Source organism: Capra hircus, chromosome 7 (assembly GCF_001704415.2).
Source record: "Capra hircus breed San Clemente chromosome 7, ASM170441v1, whole genome shotgun sequence".
NCBI lineage: Eukaryota > Metazoa > Chordata > Mammalia > Artiodactyla > Bovidae > Capra > Capra hircus.
In genome coordinates, this window is record NC_030814.1 from 40,814,946 (window position 1) to 40,824,758 (window position 9,813).

The 9,813-nt window shown below is 41.5% G+C and overlaps 1 pseudogene; it reads left to right on the forward strand.

The window, feature by feature from the left end:
• Positions 7,330-8,497, forward strand: LOC102179564 (annotated as a pseudogene).

Genomic DNA, 9,813 nt, shown 5'->3' on the forward strand with positions numbered 1-9,813 from the left:
GATGATTTATATGTGTTCATCCTTATTACAGACTACACATAATAAAGGCATGATAGAAATCATATCTGCATAGATTCAGGCAGCTCTGGGAGAGAGCCTGCCAGTTTTGTTTGACAAGACACTCAATCAAGCAAAAAGATTTAAAATATTCCAGGAGGATCCCATTGCCTGCTCAAGACTATATTTTTATCCAGATAACAGAAATCCTAATTGAGCACAACATTAGTACTCATTTTTCCTAACTCCTTCTTGCAATAGCACGTGCCAAAAGAAAATTACAAAAACGTTTTGCTCTCATAGGCTAGGGTTTTGGAGAGGAAGAGTTAGCCATGCCATGATTCCCGTAAACTCAGGCACCGCCCTTCAGTTGGGTGCTTCTAAGCAGAAAGTGAGGGCTTCTGTGGCCATCACACTCAGAAAGAACCGAACCCTGGGCTGAATTTTCCCCTGTATTTTTGACTCACTGGCTGAAAACTTTCCTTTAGGACTTCTCCATATGTTTCAATGCCTTTTAAAGTACTCTTTGCACTTAGATTTATAGCAAGGTCTGGAACAGGGGGAGGTGAGTGAGACACTCACTCACCCAGGTGTAAAATTTAAGGAGGCACCAAAAACCCAGGGATCAAAATAAGTAATATTTTAATGCAACACTTTTGATGATACAAATGAAAGCCAAAAAACTCCATGGAAAATAAAAGATCAGAATTTCAAATAAAACAAGACACCAAGTGTGCACAACCCAACCCCAGCCCTGGCCACCAAAAGATTTATTTACAAAAAATGATGGCTGGTCTGCAAGTCATATTTTGTTGATTTTATTTTTAATATCGCTTTAAGATATTATTTATCTTGATCCCTGCATATTTTGGTGCCTTTTTAAATATCGAAAGGAAGAAAATTGCTTAGTTGTCTTGTCCAGCCTCAATATGTAGACCAAGATGCTGAAACCCATAAGGAAATCTAAAAACTCCAAATTTACTCATTCAGTTACCTCCTCCTCTCATGGCATCCAATGGCACCAAACACTTACTCCACACAAAGGATGAGCAGGGGAGGTAGGTAGGGGAACCACCATCTCATCTTCTAAAATGAATCTCTTTCCTAGCCATTACAAGAGCTGACAGATTGATAAAACATTTAAAGGCGTAATGTTCAAACAGTGAAAAAAATTAAAAATGTAATAATAAAGTTAAATGTAACTGTTTTAAAACATAATTCTTCTGAGAGATGAGTTTTATGTTGGACCAGCATTTGAAGTAGCAGTAGTCATTATTAACGGGAACCTCTGAGAGAGAAGATTTAAATCACCAAGGTAATAAAAGCCGAACAAGGACTAGCACCTTGAAAGGCACTTGGAGAGAAGATTGCATACAAATGCAATTAAAACGATGCTTATAAAATACTAAGATGTTAATTGGGTTCAGTCCCAGAAGCCCCAGCAGTACAGTATGTCAGAAGTTAGCTGGTTTGAAGTTTAAAAAGAGTAGTTTAATTTGTACACCTTGTCCTAATTACAGAGCTTTCTGCAGCCTGCGTATCTGTATGGTTTATTGTAGCTTGGAGCTTTGTAAAACAAACACACACACCAGTTAATTGGGTTATTGCGATGGAAAATTGGGCTACAGAACAGCAACCTCTCTTGCTGGTGTGCCTTTACAGCTGGTAATGAACGCTCCAGCCACGCCAGGGAACCCTGATTTGTAAGGTGTGCCGTTTACAGCTTGGTGATTCTGTTGGTCTGAGGAATAGGAGGTGATGCCATGAAAACAAAGAGTCACACCAGATTATGTTCCCTCACGACCACGCTCCCACCCCAGCTGGCTATTCAGAACCTTTAGCACCGCCCTCACCCTCTGTCCCTGGTCCCTGCCCTTTCAAACATCCCAGCCCGTCTGAAGGCCACATTCTCTCACCAAAGCCCTAGGCCCCCAGGATGGAGCAAGGACAGCGGCTCCTTCAGTAGCCCTGTATTTAGAGTACCTGCAGGGAGACCTTGTGAGGTGGTGGTTTTTCTCCTAACCAGCAAATAAATACGTAAAGCTATCAAAATAGGATCATTAAATTGGATTAGAAGTGAGTGTGGCTGAACCATTTTCCAAGAGCCCAATGAAACACGCCTCTCACCATGTAGGGCTTCGACCACTGCATGCCTGGCACTACAAGCTTTCTCCATGAAGGAGGCCAATGGCTGTGATATATCGCCAGTTTATAGTCTCTTTTAGTCACTCTGCTGTCCCCTTCTACCTCCAGCTGCTAAACACGAATCCAAAATGAAATGAGATGAGAGTGTTGGGACTTTTATTTCTGTGCCAACTAAATTATTCATCTCTGGGAGGTTCAGAAGCAAGCAATAGGGTAGCAGACATTTGTGGAAAATTGCAGATGCAAGATTCCCAGGCTGGATCCCAGCTTATAGAAAACACAGAAGGGCCCCCTCAGTCTTTGACCATGAGCAACAAAGAAATATCATCTTCTGCCACAGCCCAGAGCAGTATTCCACACGGAGTCCATGATCTAGTCTAACCCAGGGTAACCACTCAGGGAAAACTCAGACCATCAATATCTGACTCCAACTTCCCCTCCTCCTGGGTGCAGGGGTTCCTGGCTCCTCACTGGAAGGAAAGTAATCTGATCAAGAAAGCCACTCTAAGAAATTGATGTCTGAAAATTTCCTCCAACCAAGAGTGTTTGCACTTTCAAAAAGAATCGCCATGGGTAGGCCATTCTTTAGAGAGATGAGAGAAGGAAGGCTTGGGGAGCCAGGGCCCTCACACAAGAGCCCATTTATCATGCTGAATGGACTTAAAAACTCTCTGGACAACCAGGATAAGCTTTTCAACGTGCTGCGTGCTATAAAGAACCTCAGAGCACAAGGTGTCTCTTGTCAATGAGCTGATATTTTGGAGAGGCAAAGCCCACCCCTGGCTCTCAGGGCTGGTCTGGAGGGTGAGTGGAGTTGAGAACAGTTACTATAGCAACTTTGTATGGTGTTAGGGTAATTATCTACACCAACAATTTCCCTGGACCTGAAAATTTGGAATTAAAAATGTTTACTTTGGACTAGTCAAAATCCTAAAGGGAAACTTCCCCTGTCCCAGAGCCTGGATTTTAACTAAGCCTGGCCATGCTTTCTGCCACTTAGCATCCAGGAGACGCGGAGCAGAGGCCCAGCTTTGTGAGCAATCTTAGCCCGCCGTTTAGCAGCTGTGTGGCCTGGAGCAAGTTCCTTATCCAGTCTCTGCCTCAGTGTCCCCATCTGTAAGCCAAAGACAATTACATAACCTTTCTCATGGGATTCTTAGGAGGCTTCAAGGCGATAATTCAGGTAAAACACTTAGAACACTGCTGGGAACATAACAAGCACTAAGGAAATGTTACCAATTATAATTATTACTATGAATATGATATGTGTTTTGCAGATGAGGAATTGAAGCTCAGAGAAGTTGAGTAATATGTTCAGGGTCTCTCTGTCTCTCTCACACACACACTTAGATGGAAGAACAGAAATTCAAATTCAAACCCAGGAATTCTGACCCCAAAGCCCAAGAGCTTAATTATTACAGAGAGTAAGTATTTTCTGAAAAGATGCCTCCTTACAACCCAGGACTTATTTCTTCAATCTGGGTCTTTTCCAGCCCATAAACTGGAAGAAAAGAGGGAAGTGGGGACATTTGAGAACACCGTGGTGCCTGAGAGGCGAATCTGAGGAAAGAATAAACTTGCAGATCTTGAATTCCAACGTCACCATGGGCATACCACCCATTTCACAATTTCCCCCAGATGGGCCCCAACCCTGGGAATCAGACCTAAGGACAGCAGCAAGGACAAGTCCCTGGTGCAAAGCTGCTATGTTTGCTGCTTAAAATTGACTCTGAAGTTGTATTAAGTAGCAAGAAAGCGTCAGCAAACCCAGCCTCCCTGACTCCGACAAGCCTGCGGCAGGCAGGTTATTATTATTATTTATTATTTGTTGATGGATATTCAGAACCATCAGTCAGGTCTTCCCTCAGGCCAGGAAGCCGAGGAGGAAAGGCAGAGGAAGTCCCGCGCTTGGTTCCCAGAGCTGCTTGGGAACGGAGAGTTATTAAAGTACACTTTGCTGTTGCTATCAGCTCTGTGGGGGTGCTTGACCCTACATCTGACTTCAGGCTTCTGCTGTCCCTGCAGCACAGGCAACAGAAAGTCTTACAAATTGCAAAGAGGGACGCTAGGGATGAATGGTGAGGAAGTGGCAAGAAGGAAGAAGATGCTGGGGCTGGTGGAAGTGGCGATTTTGTGCCCTTGTTTTGTACCCTCTCTGCCTTAACCTTTCATTACTCCATAACCACTGAACTCAACAAGACCTGAAGATGAAGACATTGCCCAAGGAAGGATGGATGGAGCTATGAATGGCAATAAAATTCATGGAATAAGGAAAGAGAAAGACTTATTCGCCACATCATGTCACAAGGGTGAATATTGACCATATTCCTCATTGAGGGTGTTCGAACTTTTTCTGACCTTGACTATGCCTCAGAGTTAGAAATACATTTTGCAATATGCCTCAGACCTCCATGCACACACTTATACGTATGTGTGCAAAAAAAAAATGCAAAATTTTCACTTGAATCAATACTCACTTTTACCACACAGGATGTCCTCTGATATTTTCTATCTTATAGTTATCTCTTTTTTAAAAAATCCTGGTGAAGACCCACAAAATTAACATCATACCCAACTTAGACCTTAGAAGTAAGAATCCTCTCAGAATGAAGTCAGGGAACCGACAGTTTTGACAAGCACCCCAGTGGTTCTCTTGCACATGAGATTATGCCTTCGACACTCAGCTGCCTCAACTTGCCTTCTCAAGAAACAACTATATATAAAATAGATAACTAATAGGAACCTACTGTATAGCACAGGGAACTCTTTTCAATACTCTGTAGCGACCTATATGGAAGTAGAATCTAAGAAAGAGTGAATATATGTATATGTATAACTGACTCACTTTGCTATACAGCAGAAATTCACACAACATTGTAAATCATCTATACTCCAATAAAAAATCAACTAAGAAAATAAAGACAATTCAATTAAAGAGAAAAAAGAAACTATTTAAATCATCCAGGAATTCCCACAGTCTGGAGGTAGCCAGTTTCATAATGCCTAGCCTTGGTCCATGATGATTAATTTTATGTGGCAACTTGGCCAGGTTATGGTATCCAGTTGTTTGGTCAAGCACTAATCTAGATGCTGCTGTGTAGGCATTTTGTAAATGTGATTAACTATTACAATCAGCTGGCTTTAAGTAAAGCCGGAACTCATGAGTGGAACTCATCCAATCAGTTGAGGGCCTTAAGAGCAAAGATTAAAAAGACTGAGAATTTTTGGAAAAAGAAATTCTGACTCAAGACTAACAGAAATCCTGTCTGAGCTGCCAGCCTGCCCTACATATTACAGACTTACCAGCCCTCGTAACCTCATGAGCCAGTTTCTTAAAATAAATCTTTTTATATATTGTATGTGTGTGAATGTATATGTATATATATTCTACATATATATTTATATATTAATATATGTATTTATATGTTCATATATGCATATATATATATATATAAGCATATATACATAAAACTCTTATTGTTTCCTCCTAGAGGTTTGGTTTCTCTGGAGAATCCTGACTGACACAAAATCTAAAATCACATTTACTATTAAACTTAATATTAAAAAGAGAGTATTTATACTCTGGTAACAATTAGAAATTGAAACTAAAGGGAAGGAAGAATGGATTCAGAGACCCAGAACAAGCCCCTGAGCTTGAGGAGTGGGAATGGAGAGAAAAGAGGGTGTGTTCCCAAGGCATTTATGAGCTATATTCCATGGAAATTAACTGTCTATTTGTTACAGAGGTTGAAGGAGAAGAAGGAGGACAAAACTACATCCATAGTTTTGACTTGTTGAGTAGAAATACTAAACAGAGTGAGCAGTTTGTGGAGGAAAGATGGTGAATTGAAATTTATACATATTACATCTGTGATCTTGCAAAACTCTGCCTGTGAAGATACCGAGTAGGCATCTATACAGCTGTATGTATGCACGTGTGTCTGGATTTTAGAATCAGATCCAGTCTAGATAGAGATTTTGGAGTCATTCATATATTATATATGAATAAATAGTATTTATTCATGTTGTATATCTATAAATAGTATTTGAAGAGATGGAAGAGATACACATAATTAGTAAAGACACAAACTGTCTGGAGGGTATTTATTGGCTCATATGCTTAAACAGTACCAAGATATGCTGGCATTAGATACAGCTGCGTAAAGATGTCCAAATGTTCAAACATCCAAATGTTACCACCAGGAATCTGTCTCTCTTCATCTCCATATTTTATCTCTGCTTCTCCCCTGTCTAGGTGAGGAAACGGATACCAGCGCCTCCTGGCTGACATCCTACAAGTTTAGGAACCACAACAAAAGACCATCTCTTTCCAAACAGTTCAAGCAAAAGTTCCACACTGTCTAAGATAGCTCCCTACCTTAGTCACTCATCTCACCTTTATTCTACTTTATCACTATCTGATATTACCTTGTTATTTAATTTATGTATTTAATTATTTATTACCTGTCTGTATAACTAGAATATAAACTCCATGAGCTCAGAGATAATTTTGGTCCTTTTCACATTGCGGATTCCCAGTCTCTAAAACAGCACCTTCTGGCACATATTAGGTGTTCATTTAATATGTCCTGAATTAGTAGCCTCTGATGGTGGTGAGAGTATTTACACCAAAGAAATATTACAAATTATGGCTTCCTCCCACCCTGAATTCTGGTTGTTATTTATCGGTACATCAGAATCACATATGCTGAGAGACATAGAGGTTTTGTTCATCCTATCAAAAGAAATCAATTTGCTTTTACTAAAGGAAGGGTGGATGGATACTGGGGGAACAGCTGATGACTGCCATGATAAAGTTGACTAGGAAGAGTTTATAAAACAAACAGAGGGATATATCAAAGACAAAATCTTGTAATACCCAACATTAAAAGGAGAGGTGGAAGAAGAGGAAGCCACAAAGAACGTAGTGAGAAGAGGCAACCAGAAATAATAAAATCAAGTCTATGGTGTTACAGAAGTCAAGGAAAAATTGAATTTCAAGGAGGAACAAATGGTCCATTCTACCTTATGCTGCAAAGATCAAGGTACCCTAAGATAGTCATTAAAAGCTACAGCCTTGGCAGTCCTAACAGCACAGTGGAGACTAGTGTTCTCCGTGTCCAGTCTGAGTCCTCCCCTGGGGGGGGGGGGCGCGGGGCGCTGCCACTCTTGCCTGTCCATTTCCTCATGGTGCTGTTCCAACGCCCGACAGCATCCACCAATTCTAAACCTAAAAGTCATGTGACTACCAGGTGGGAAGTTTTAGAAGAAATTGGAAATCGGGTTACAACCCGAGCCACACAAGCAGCTCAGAAAACCCAGAACACTAAAGTGCCTGTTCCACCCACCGAAACAACAAATGTCAACAAACACCCAAAACCTACTGCTTCTGTGAAACCAGTACAGATGGACATGTTGGCTCCAAAGGGTCCTTCTCCCACACCTCAGGACATCTCCATGAAGGAAGAGAACCTCTGCCAAGCTTTCTCTGATGCCTTGCTCTACAAAACTGAGGATATTGATACTGAGGACTAGGAGAACCCTCAGCTCTGCAGCGACTATGTGAAGGATGTCTACCAGAGTCTAGGCAGCTTGAGGTGCTGCAGTCCATGAACATTTCTTAGGTGGGAGAGATATAAATGGCCGCATGTGTGCCATCCTGGTGGACTGGCTGGTACAAGTGCACTCCAAGCTCAGGCTGCTGCAGGAAACGCTGTATATGTGTGTTGCCATCATGGACCGATATGCACAGGCTCAGCCAGTCTCTCCTAAGAAGCTTCCGCTGGTTGGCATTATGGCACTGCTCTTGGCTTCCAAGTATGAGGAAATGTTTTCTCCAAACATCGAAGACTTTGTTTACATCACCAACAATGCTTACACCAGTCCTCAGATTCGAGAAATGTAAACTCTGATTTTGAAAGAACTGAAATTTGAGCTGAGTCGACCGTTGCCGCTCTATTTCTAAGGCGGGCATCGAAAGCCGGGAATGTCGATGTTGAATAGCACACTTCAGCCAAATACTCGATGGAGCTGACTCTCATTGACTATGACATGGTGCCCTATCACTGTTCTAAGGTGGTGGCAGGCACTTCCTGCCTATCCCAGAAAGTTCTAGCCAAGGGAAATGGAACTTAAAGCAGCAGCTTTAAATTACACCGGCTGCCTAGAGAGCGAGGTGCTGAAGGTCATGAGGCACATGGCCAAAAACATCGGGCGCGTCAACAAGAACATGACCAAGTTCACCACCATCAAGAATAAGCATGCAAGTAGCAAACTCCTGAAGATCAGCATGATTCCTCAGCTGAACTCAAGAGCCATCCAGGAGCTTGCCTCACCTCTGTTGGGACAGTCCTAAGCTCCAGGGCCCTGGGGAAGAGTGTGTTGTCTGTGCACTTTGTCTTGCTGATCTGGAATTCCTGAGTTTGTATATAGTCCTCTGGTCTATTTCATGAAACCTCTTCTCAGACCGGTTTTCTAAATGTATATTGAAGAAAAATAAAGCTATTGATTTTCTTAAGGTTAAAAAAAAAAAAGCTAGGGTCTTTACTTGATTGATAAGATGGCAAGATTCTGACATCCACTGGTCCACATTTTTCTATTTAGACTAAATGCATCTAAAGTCAGTCAGTGAATAAGGAGATTTTATCTTGCTTTATAAGACACTTATCTCTTTTTCTCAACTATTGGGGTACTCTGTGCCTACAGAGTAAAAGCAGAGCTCTATACTTCATGTGGCTCATTGGGATAACATTGGCACAACAGGTACTATTCTCCCTTTGGGTGATCTCACCTTCAAAAGCCCAATTTGGGAATGGAAGATACAGATAACTAGTGATCCTATGGAAGGACTTCCATAAGAAGTCTCCAAACTAAGTTTTCAGCTTAGACTGGAAACCACCGTTAATTTTGTGTTTGGGGATATTTGTTTACTGCAGAGCTACTCAGTTGAGAAAGAGGAGGGTTACCTGACGCAGGGCTGAGTTCGCCAGTCGCTTCCTGTCTGCATGTCCCAACACTCCATCTAAATTCTAGGAGTCTGATCAGGAACCATTAATATCACAAACCTAGGAGACAAGACCTACATCACAAGTCCCAAAATGTACACTAACCCTAAGCTCTGTGATCCTGCTTAAGTCACTAAACTGTTCTAAACCTCTATTTTCTATGAGAAGAAGTGTTGGACTACACCATTTAAAATGTGTCTTCGGCTCTACATTTCTGTTTCTGTAGTTTTAACTACTCCTGTATTCCAAATTATCTACCATCATATGGAGTATTTCAGTAAATATCCACTGAAGGATTGAAGGGTGAAGAGGCAAAATATTATCTAGCCATCATATCCATACCAGAAAAAAGGTGATGGGGAAAACATAGGCAAGCTACAACCAAGAAAATTAACATCAGGTCATGATGTTATAATTTATGGATTCAGAATAAGGGCTCTCTGTCTTGGCTCCCGTTTGAAACTGGTTTATTACTGTAAATTCTAGGAGACCCTCTTTTAACAGTCTCCTTTATATCATGACCCTACCCCATGGACAGTTTTGTAACACAATGATGAAGAGCCCCTTCCTTACTTTCAGCATTTCACTGACCACCATTGTCATTAGAATGGACCCCCATCACTGGCACTAGCTAAACTGAAGAGATAATTTGTATCAATTAAGAGCT